Consider the following 11,526-nt stretch of genomic DNA (forward strand, 5'->3'; position numbering starts at 1 on the left):
TCAATAATTGGCTGTTGTAGATGAGGAAGAGGCCTCGTGTGTTTTCATTAATGCAGTTTTATTTAGATAATTCCTTTTTACCAGTTCACTTTCCTACCAGCCTCGTGTGTTTTCATTGAGATAATTCCTTTTTACCAGTTCACTTTCCTAACATGGGCTGCTGTTCCCTCTTGACAAACATCCGCAATTCATAGTAGTCTTTGCCGAAACCCGGGATTCAGATCTTCAGTCTGAGCTATTTCGGCTACACAGGGCCAAAATGGCCATTTTCATTTGAAAACTAAAATCGGGAGCTCGCTCCGTGGAGCTTTGGCGACAAAGCTGGGGAGCCAGATAAAGGCCACAAAAATGCAATAATTGACTGTTGTAGATGAGGAAGAAGCCTCGTGTGTTTTCATTAATTGAGCTTTTTTGAGATAATTCCTTTTTACCAGTTCACTTTCCTAACATGGGCTGCTGTTCCCTCTTGACAAACATCCGCAATTCATAGTAGTCTTTGCCGAAACCCTGGATTGAATGAGTGACCTTCAGATCTTCAGTCTGACGCTCTCCCAACTGAGCTTCTTCGGCTACACAGGGCCAAAATGGCCGTTTTCATTTGAAAACTAAAATCGGGAGCTCGCTCCGTGGAGCTTTGGCGATAAAGCTGGGGAGCCAGATAAAGGCCTCAAAAATTCAATAATTGACTGTTGTAGATGAGGAAGAGGCCTCGTGTGTTTTCATTAATGCAGTTTTTTTTAGATAATTCCTTTTTACCAGTTCACTTTCCTACCAGCCTCGTGTGTTTTCATTGAGATAATTCCTTTTTACCAGTTCACTTTCCTACCAGCCTCGTAGGTTTTAATTGAGATAATTCCTTTTTACCAGTTCACTTTCCTAACATGGGCTGTGTTTCCCTCTTGACAAACATCCGCAATTCATAGTAGTCTTTGCCGAAACCCGGGATTGAATGAGTGACCTTCAGATCTTCAGTCTGACGCTCTCCCAACTGAGCTATTTCGGCTACACAGGGCCAAAATGGCCGTTTTCATTTGAAAACTAAAATCGGGAGCTCGCTCCGTGGAGCTTTGGCGATAAAGCTGGGGAGCCAGATAAAGGCCTCAAAAATTCAATAATTGACTGTTGTAGATGAGGAAGAGGCCTCGTGTGTTTTCATTAATGGAGTTTTCTTTAGATAATTCCTTTTTACCAGTTCACTTTCCTACCAGCCTCGTGTGTTTTCATTGAGATAATTCCTTTTTACCAGTTCACTTTCCTAACATGGGCTGCTGTTCCCTCTTGACAAACATCCGCAATTCATAGTAGTCTTTGCCGAAACCCGGGATTCAGATCTTCAGTCTGAGCTATTTCGGCTACACAGGGCCAAAATGGCCATTTTCATTTGAAAACTAAAGTCGGGAGCTCGCTCCGTGGAGCTTTGGCGACAAAGCTGGGGAGACAGATAAAGGCCTCAAAAATGCAATAATGACTGTTGTAGATGAGGAAGAAGCCTCGTGTGTTTTCATTAATGCAGTTTTTTTTTAGATAATTCCTTTTTACCAGTTCACTTTCCTACCAGCCTCGTGTGTTTTCATTGAGATAATTCCTTTTTACCAGTTCACTTTCCTAACATGGGCTGTTGTTCCCTCTTGACAAACATCCGCAATTCATAGTAGTCTTTGCCGACACCCGGGATTGAACCGGGGACCTTCAGATCTTCAGTCTGACTCTCTCCCAACTGAGCTATTTCGGCTACGAAGTGAACAAAGCTTTGGAGCCAGATAAAGGCCACAAAAATGCAATAATTGACTGTTGTAGATGAGGAAGAAGCCTCGTGTGTTTTCATTAATTGAGCTTTTTTGAGATAATCCCTTTTTACCAGTTCACTTTCCTAACATGGGCTGCTGTTCCCTCTTGACAAACATCCACAATTCATAGTACTCTTTGCCGAAACCCGGGATTGAACCAGGGACCTTCAGATCTTCAGTCTGAGCTATTTCGGCTACACAGGGCCAAAATGGCCGTTTTCATTTGGAAACTAAAACCGGGAGCTCGCTACGTGGAGCTTTGGCGACAAAGCTGTGGAGCCAGATAAAGGCCACAAAAATGCAATAATGACTGTTGTAGATGAGGAAGAAGCCTCGTGTGTTTTCATTAATGCAGTTTTTTTTAGATAATTCCTTTTTACCAGTTCACTTTCCTACCAGCCTCGTAGGTTTTAATTGAGATAATTCCTTTTTACCAGTTCACTTTCCTAACATGGGCTGTGTTTCCCTCTTGACAAACATCCGCAATTCATAGTAGTCTTTGCCGAAACCCTGGATTGAATGAGTGACCTTCAGATCTTCAGTCTGACGCTCTCCCAACTGAGCTATTTCGGCTACACAGGGCCAAAATGGCCGTTTTCATTTGAAAACTAAAATCGGGAGCTCGCTCCGTGGAGCTTTGGCGATAAAGCTGTGGAGCCAGATAAAGGCCTCAAAAATTTCAATAATTGACTGTTGTAGATGAGGAAGAAGCCTCTTGTGTTTTCATTAATACAGTTTTTTTTAGATAATTCCTTTTTACCAGTTAACTTTCCTACCAGCGTCGTGTGTTTTCATTGAGATAATTCCTTTTTACCAGTTCACTTTCCTAACATGGGCTGCTGTTCCCTCTTGACAAACATCCACAATTCATAGTACTCTTTGCCGAAACCCGGGATTGAACCAGGGACCTTCAGATCTTCAGTCTGAGCTATTTCGGCTACACAGGGCCAAAATGGCCGTTTTCATTTGAAAACTAAAATCGGGAGCTCGCTCCGTGGAGCTTTGGCGATAAAGCTGGGGAGCCAGATAAAGGCCTCAAAAATTCAATAATTGACTGTTGTAGATGAAGAAGAGGCCTCGTGTGTTTTCATTAATGCAGTTTTTTTTAGATAATTCCTTTTTACCAGTTCACTTTCCTACCAGCCTCGTGTGTTTTCATTGAGATAATTCATTTTTACCAGTTCACTTTCCTACCAGCCTCGTATGTTTTCATTGAGATAATTCCTTTTTACCAGTTCACTTTCCTAACATGGGCTGCTGTTCCCTCTTGACAAACATCCGCAATTCATAGTAGTCTTTGCCGAAACCCGGGATTCAGATCTTCAGTCTGAGCTATTTCGGCTACACAGGGCCAAAATGGCCATTTTCATTTGAAAATACTAAAGTCGGGAGCTCGCTCCGTGGAGCTTTGGCGACAAAGCTGGGGAGCCAGATAAAGGCCTCAAAAATGCAATAATGACTGTTGTAGATGAGGAAGAAGCCTCGTGTGTTTTCATTAATGCAGTTTTTTTAGATAATTCCTTTTTACCAGTTCACTTTCCTACCAGCCTCGTGTGTTTTCATTGAGATAATTCCTTTTTACCAGTTCACTTTCCTAACATGGGCTGCTGTTCCCTCTTGACAAACATCCGCAATTCATAGTAGTCTTTGCCGACACCCGGGATTGAACCGGGGACCTTCAGATCTTCAGTCTGACTCTCTCCCAACTGAGCTATTTCGGCTACAAAGTGAACAAAGCTTTGAAGCCAGATAAAGGCCACAAAAATGCAATAATTGACTGTTGTAGATGAGGAAGAAGCCTCGTGTGTTTTCATTAATTGAGCTTTTTTGAGATAATCCCTTTTTACCAGTTCACTTTCCTAACATGGGCTGCTGTTCCCTCTTGACAAACATCCACAATTCATAGTACTCTTTGCCGAAACCCGGGATTGAACCAGGGACCTTCAGATCTTCAGTCTGAGCTATTTCGGCTACACAGGGCCAAAATGGCCGTTTTCATTTGGAAACTAAAACCGGGAGCTCGCTACGTGGAGCTTTGGCGACAAAGCTGTGGAGCCAGATAAAGGCCACAAAAATGCAATAATGACTGTTGTAGATGAGGAAGAAGCCTCGTGTGTTTTCATTAATGCAGTTTTTTTTAGATAATTCCTTTTTACCAGTTCACTTTCCTACCAGCCTCGTAGGTTTTAATTGAGATAATTCCTTTTTACCAGTTCACTTTCCTAACATGGGCTGTGTTTCCCTCTTGACAAACATCCGCAATTCATAGTAGTCTTTGCCGAAACCCTGGATTGAATGAGTGACCTTCAGATCTTCAGTCTGACGCTCTCCCAACTGAGCTATTTCGGCTACACAGGGCCAAAATGGCCGTTTTCATTTGAAAACTAAAATCGGGAGCTCGCTCCGTGGAGCTTTGGCGATAAAGCTGGGGAGCCAGATAAAGGCCTCAAAAATGCAATAATGACTGTTGTAGATGAGGAAGAAGCCTCGTGTGTTTTCATTAATGCAGTTTTTTTTTAGATAATTCCTTTTTACCAGTTCACTTTCCTACCAGCCTCATGTGTTTTCATTGAGATCATTCCTTTTTACCAGTTCACTTTCCTAACATGGGCTGCTGTTCCCTCTTGACAAACATCCGCAATTCATAGTAGTCTTTGCCGAAACCCTGGATTGAACCGGGGACCTTCAGATCTCCAGTCTGACTCTCTCCCAACTGAGCTATTTCGGCTACGAAGTGAACAAAGCTTTGAAGCCAGATAAAGGCCACAAAAATGCAATAATTGACTGTTGTAGATGAGGAAGAAGCCTCGTGTGTTTTCATTAATTGAGCTTTTTTGAGATAATTCCTTTTTACCAGTTCACTTTCCTAACATTGGCTGCTGTTCCCTCTTGACAAACATCCGCAATTCATAGTAGTCTTTGCCGAAACCCGGGATTCAGATCTTCAGTCTGAGCTATTTCGGCTACACAGGGCCAAAATGGCCGTTTTCATTTGAAAACTAAAGTCGGGAGCTCGCTCCGTGGAGCTTTGGCGACAAAGCTGGGGAGCCAGATAAAGGCCTCAAAAATGCAATAATGACTGTTGTAGATGAGGAAGAAGCCTCGTGTGTTTTCATTAATTGAGCTTTTTTGAGATAATTCCTTTTTACCAGTTCACTTTCCTAACATGGGCTGCTGTTCCCTCTTGACAAACATCCGCAATTCATAGTAGTCTTTGCCGAAACCCTGGATTGAATGAGTGACCTTCAGATCTTCAGTCTGACGCTCTCCCAACTGAGCTATTTCGGCCACACAGGGCCAAAATGGCCGTTTTCATTTGAAAACTAAAATCGGGAGCTCGCTCCGTGGAGCTTTGGCGACAAAGCTGGGGAGCCAGATAAAGGCCTCAAAAATTCAATAATTGACTGTTGTAGATGAGGAAGAGGCCTCGTGTGTTTTCATTAATGGAGTTTTCTTTAGATAATTCCTTTTTACCAGTTCACTTTCCTACCAGCCTCGTGTGTTTTCATTGAGATAATTCCTTTTTACCAGTTCACTTTCCTAACATGGGCTGCTGTTCCCTCTTGACAAACATCCGCAATTCATAGTAGTCTTTGCCGAAACCCGGGATTCAGATCTTCAGTCTGAGCTATTTCGGCTACACAGGGCCAAAATGGCCATTTTCATTTGAAAACTAAAGTCGGGAGCTCGCTCCGTGGAGCTTTGGCGACAAAGCTGGGGAGCCAGATAAAGGCCTCAAAAATGCAATAATGACTGTTGTAGATGAGGAAGAAGCCTCGTGTGTTTTCATTAATGCAGTTTTTTTTTAGATAATTCCTTTTTACCAGTTCACTTTCCTACCAGCCTCGTGTGTTTTCATTGAGATAATTCCTTTTTACCAGTTCACTTTCCTAACATGGGCTGTTGTTCCCTCTTGACAAACATCCGCAATTCATAGTAGTCTTTGCCGACACCCGGGATTGAACCGGGGACCTTCAGATCTTCAGTCTGACTCTCTCCCAACTGAGCTATTTCGGCTACGAAGTGAACAAAGCTTTGGAGCCAGATAAAGGCCACAAAAATGCAATAATTGACTGTTGTAGATGAGGAAGAAGCCTCGTGTGTTTTCATTAATTGAGCTTTTTTGAGATAATCCCTTTTTACCAGTTCACTTTCCTAACATGGGCTGCTGTTCCCTCTTGACAAACATCCACAATTCATAGTACTCTTTGCCGAAACCCGGGATTGAACCAGGGACCTTCAGATCTTCAGTCTGAGCTATTTCGGCTACACAGGGCCAAAATGGCCGTTTTCATTTGGAAACTAAAACCGGGAGCTCGCTACGTGGAGCTTTGGCGACAAAGCTGTGGAGCCAGATAAAGGCCACAAAAATGCAATAATGACTGTTGTAGATGAGGAAGAAGCCTCGTGTGTTTTCATTAATGCAGTTTTTTTTAGATAATTCCTTTTTACCAGTTCACTTTCCTACCAGCCTCGTAGGTTTTAATTGAGATAATTCCTTTTTACCAGTTCACTTTCCTAACATGGGCTGTGTTTCCCTCTTGACAAACATCCACAATTCATAGTAGTCTTTGCCGAAACCCTGGATTGAATGAGTGACCTTCAGATCTTCAGTCTGACGCTCTCCCAACTGAGCTATTTCGGCTACACAGGGCCAAAATGGCCGTTTTCATTTGAAAACTAAAATCGGGAGCTCGCTCCGTGGAGCTTTGGCGATAAAGCTGGGGAGCCAGATAAAGGCCTCAAAAATGCAATAATGACTGTTGTAGATGAGGAAGAAGCCTCGTGTGTTTTCATTAATGCAGTTTTTTTTTAGATAATTCCTTTTTACCAGTTCACTTTCCTACCAGCCTCGTGTGTTTTCATTGAGATCATTCCTTTTTACCAGTTCACTTTCCTAACATGGGCTGCTGTTCCCTCTTGACAAACATCCGCAATTCATAGTAGTCTTTGCCGAAACCCTGGATTGAACCGGGGACCTTCAGATCTCCAGTCTGACTCTCTCCCAACTGAGCTATTTCGGCTACGAAGTGAACAAAGCTTTGAAGCCAGATAAAGGCCACAAAAATGCAATAATTGACTGTTGTAGATGAGGAAGAAGCCTCGTGTGTTTTCATTAATTGAGCTTTTTTGAGATAATTCCTTTTTACCAGTTCACTTTCCTAACATTGGCTGCTGTTCCCTCTTGACAAACATCCACAATTCATAGTATTCTTTGCCGAAACCCGGGATTGAATCAGGGACCTTCAGATCTTCAGTCTGAGCTATTTCGGCTACACAGGGCCAAAATGGCCGTTTTCATTTGAAAACTAAAATCGGGAGCTCGCTCCGTGGAGCTTTGGCGATAAAGCTGGGGAGCCAGATAAAGGCCTCAAAAATTCAATAATTGACTGTTGTAGATGAGGAAGAGGCCTCGTGTGTTTTCATTAATGCAGTTTTTTTTAGATAATTCCTTTTTACCAGTTCACTTTCCTACCAGCCTCGTGTGTTTTCATTGAGATAATTCCTTTTTACCAGTTCACTTTCCTACCAGCCTCGTAGGTTTTAATTGAGATAATTCCTTTTTACCAGTTCACTTTCCTAACATGGGCTGTGTTTCCCTCTTGACAAACATCCGCAATTCATAGTAGTCTTTGCCGAAACCCGGGATTGAATGAGTGACCTTCAGATCTTCAGTCTGACGCTCTCCCAACTGAGCTATTTCGGCTACACAGGGCCAAAATGGCCGTTTTCATTTGAAAACTAAAATCGGGAGCTCGCTCCGTGGAGCTTTGGCGATAAAGCTGGGGAGCCAGATAAAGGCCTCAAAAATTCAATAATTGACTGTTGTAGATGAGGAAGAGGCCTCGTGTGTTTTCATTAATGGAGTTTTCTTTAGATAATTCCTTTTTACCAGTTCACTTTCCTACCAGCCTCGTGTGTTTTCATTGAGATAATTCCTTTTTACCAGTTCACTTTCCTAACATGGGCTGCTGTTCCCTCTTGACAAACATCTGCAATTCATAGTAGTCTTTGCCGAAACCCGGGATTCAGATCTTCAGTCTGAGCTATTTCGGCTACACAGGGCCAAAATGGCCATTTTCATTTGAAAACTAAAGTCGGGAGCTCGCTCCGTGGAGCTTTGGCGACAAAGCTGGGGAGACAGATAAAGGCCTCAAAAATGCAATAATGACTGTTGTAGATGAGGAAGAAGCCTCGTGTGTTTTCATTAATGCAGTTTTTTTTTAGATAATTCCTTTTTACCAGTTCACTTTCCTACCAGCCTCGTGTGTTTTCATTGAGATAATTCCTTTTTACCAGTTCACTTTCCTAACATGGGCTGTTGTTCCCTCTTGACAAACATCCGCAATTCATAGTAGTCTTTGCCGACACCCGGGATTGAACCGGGGACCTTCAGATCTTCAGTCTGACTCTCTCCCAACTGAGCTATTTCGGCTACGAAGTGAACAAAGCTTTGGAGCCAGATAAAGGCCACAAAAATGCAATAATTGACTGTTGTAGATGAGGAAGAAGCCTCGTGTGTTTTCATTAATTGAGCTTTTTTGAGATAATCCCTTTTTACCAGTTCACTTTCCTAACATGGGCTGCTGTTCCCTCTTGACAAACATCCACAATTCATAGTACTCTTTGCCGAAACCCGGGATTGAACCAGGGACCTTCAGATCTTCAGTCTGAGCTATTTCGGCTACACAGGGCCAAAATGGCCGTTTTCATTTGGAAACTAAAACCGGGAGCTCGCTACGTGGAGCTTTGGCGACAAAGCTGTGGAGCCAGATAAAGGCCACAAAAATGCAATAATGACTGTTGTAGATGAGGAAGAAGCCTCGTGTGTTTTCATTAATGCAGTTTTTTTTAGATAATTCCTTTTTACCAGTTCACTTTCCTACCAGCCTCGTAGGTTTTAATTGAGATAATTCCTTTTTACCAGTTCACTTTCCTAACATGGGCTGTGTTTCCCTCTTGACAAACATCCGCAATTCATAGTAGTCTTTGCCGAAACCCTGGATTGAATGAGTGACCTTCAGATCTTCAGTCTGACGCTCTCCCAACTGAGCTATTTCGGCTACACAGGGCCAAAATGGCCGTTTTCATTTGAAAACTAAAATCGGGAGCTCGCTCCGTGGAGCTTTGGCGATAAAGCTGGGGAGCCAGATAAAGGCCTCAAAAATGCAATAATGACTGTTGTAGATGAGGAAGAAGCCTCGTGTGTTTTCATTAATGCAGTTTTTTTTTAGATAATTCCTTTTTACCAGTTCACTTTCCTACCAGCCTCGTGTGTTTTCATTGAGATCATTCCTTTTTACCAGTTCACTTTCCTAACATGGGCTGCTGTTCCCTCTTGACAAACATCCGCAATTCATAGTAGTCTTTGCCGAAACCCTGGATTGAACCGGGGACCTTCAGATCTCCAGTCTGACTCTCTCCCAACTGAGCTATTTCGGCTACGAAGTGAACAAAGCTTTGAAGCCAGATAAAGGCCACAAAAATGCAATAATTGACTGTTGTAGATGAGGAAGAAGCCTCGTGTGTTTTCATTAATTGAGCTTTTTTGAGATAATTCCTTTTTACCAGTTCACTTTCCTAACATTGGCTGCTGTTCCCTCTTGACAAACATCCGCAATTCATAGTAGTCTTTGCCGAAACCCGGGATTCAGATCTTCAGTCTGAGCTATTTCGGCTACACAGGGCCAAAATGGCCATTTTCATTTGAAAACTAAAGTCGGGAGCTCGCTCCGTGGAGCTTTGGCGACAAAGCTGGGGAGCCAGATAAAGGCCTCAAAAATGCAATAATGACTGTTGTAGATGAGGAAGAAGCCTCGTGTGTTTTCATTAATTGAGCTTTTTTGAGATAATTCCTTTTTACCAGTTCACTTTCCTAACATGGGCTGCTGTTCCCTCTTGACAAACATCCGCAATTCATAGTAGTCTTTGCCGAAACCCTGGATTGAATGAGTGACCTTCAGATCTTCAGTCTGACGCTCTCCCAACTGAGCTATTTCGGCCACACAGGGCCAAAATGGCCGTTTTCATTTGAAAACTAAAATCGGGAGCTCGCTCCGTGGAGCTTTGGCGACAAAGCTGGGGAGCCAGATAAAGGCCTCAAAAATTCAATAATTGACTGTTGTAGATGAGGAAGAGGCCTCGTGTGTTTTCATTAATGGAGTTTTCTTTAGATAATTCCTTTTTACCAGTTCACTTTCCTACCAGCCTCGTGTGTTTTCATTGAGATAATTCCTTTTTACCAGTTCACTTTCCTAACATGGGCTGCTGTTCCCTCTTGACAAACATCCGCAATTCATAGTAGTCTTTGCCGAAACCCGGGATTCAGATCTTCAGTCTGAGCTATTTCGGCTACACAGGGCCAAAATGGCCATTTTCATTTGAAAACTAAAGTCGGGAGCTCGCTCCGTGGAGCTTTGGCGACAAAGCTGGGGAGCCAGATAAAGGCCTCAAAAATGCAATAATGACTGTTGTAGATGAGGAAGAAGCCTCGTGTGTTTTCATTAATGCAGTTTTTTTTTAGATAATTCCTTTTTACCAGTTCACTTTCCTACCAGCCTCGTGTGTTTTCATTGAGATAATTCCTTTTTACCAGTTCACTTTCCTAACATGGGCTGTTGTTCCCTCTTGACAAACATCCGCAATTCATAGTAGTCTTTGCCGACACCCGGGATTGAACCGGGGACCTTCAGATCTTCAGTCTGACTCTCTCCCAACTGAGCTATTTCGGCTACGAAGTGAACAAAGCTTTGGAGCCAGATAAAGGCCACAAAAATGCAATAATTGACTGTTGTAGATGAGGAAGAAGCCTCGTGTGTTTTCATTAATTGAGCTTTTTTGAGATAATCCCTTTTTACCAGTTCACTTTCCTAACATGGGCTGCTGTTCCCTCTTGACAAACATCCACAATTCATAGTACTCTTTGCCGAAACCCGGGATTGAACCAGGGACCTTCAGATCTTCAGTCTGAGCTATTTCGGCTACACAGGGCCAAAATGGCCGTTTTCATTTGGAAACTAAAACCGGGAGCTCGCTACGTGGAGCTTTGGCGACAAAGCTGTGGAGCCAGATAAAGGCCACAAAAATGCAATAATGACTGTTGTAGATGAGGAAGAAGCCTCGTGTGTTTTCATTAATGCAGTTTTTTTTAGATAATTCCTTTTTACCAGTTCACTTTCCTACCAGCCTCGTAGGTTTTAATTGAGATAATTCCTTTTTACCAGTTCACTTTCCTAACATGGGCTGTGTTTCCCTCTTGACAAACATCCGCAATTCATAGTAGTCTTTGCCGAAACCCTGGATTGAATGAGTGACCTTCAGATCTTCAGTCTGACGCTCTCCCAACTGAGCTATTTCGGCTACACAGGGCCAAAATGGCCGTTTTCATTTGAAAACTAAAATCGGGAGCTCGCTCCGTGGAGCTTTGGCGATAAAGCTGGGGAGCCAGATAAAGGCCTCAAAAATGCAATAATGACTGTTGTAGATGAGGAAGAAGCCTCGTGTGTTTTCATTAATGCAGTTTTTTTTTAGATAATTCCTTTTTACCAGTTCACTTTCCTACCAGCCTCGTGTGTTTTCATTGAGATCATTCCTTTTTACCAGTTCACTTTCCTAACATGGGCTGCTGTTCCCTCTTGACAAACATCCGCAATTCATAGTAGTCTTTGCCGAAACCCTGGATTGAACCGGGGACCTTCAGATCTCCAGTCTGACTCTCTCCCAACTGAGCTATTTCGGC

General features: G+C 42.9%; 4 non-coding genes across 4 annotated transcripts; all 4 read right to left on the reverse strand.

The window, feature by feature from the left end:
• Window positions 1–4,442: 4,442 nt before the first annotated feature.
• Window positions 4,443–4,515, reverse strand: trnas-gga (transfer RNA serine (anticodon GGA)). Its single transcript has one exon. It is a non-coding gene; the product is annotated as a tRNA-Ser (tRNA).
• Window positions 4,516–6,738: 2,223 nt separating this feature from the next.
• trnas-gga (transfer RNA serine (anticodon GGA)) lies at window positions 6,739–6,811 on the reverse strand. Its single transcript has one exon. It is a non-coding gene; the product is annotated as a tRNA-Ser (tRNA).
• A 2,346-nt stretch (window positions 6,812–9,157) lies between these two features.
• trnas-gga (transfer RNA serine (anticodon GGA)) lies at window positions 9,158–9,230 on the reverse strand. Its single transcript has one exon. It is a non-coding gene; the product is annotated as a tRNA-Ser (tRNA).
• Window positions 9,231–11,453: 2,223 nt separating this feature from the next.
• trnas-gga (transfer RNA serine (anticodon GGA)) lies at window positions 11,454–11,526 on the reverse strand. The gene has a single exon. It is a non-coding gene; the product is annotated as a tRNA-Ser (tRNA).

The sequence above is a fragment of the Odontesthes bonariensis genome, chromosome 2 (assembly GCF_027942865.1).
Source record: "Odontesthes bonariensis isolate fOdoBon6 chromosome 2, fOdoBon6.hap1, whole genome shotgun sequence".
NCBI classification, from domain to species: domain Eukaryota; kingdom Metazoa; phylum Chordata; class Actinopteri; order Atheriniformes; family Atherinopsidae; genus Odontesthes; species Odontesthes bonariensis.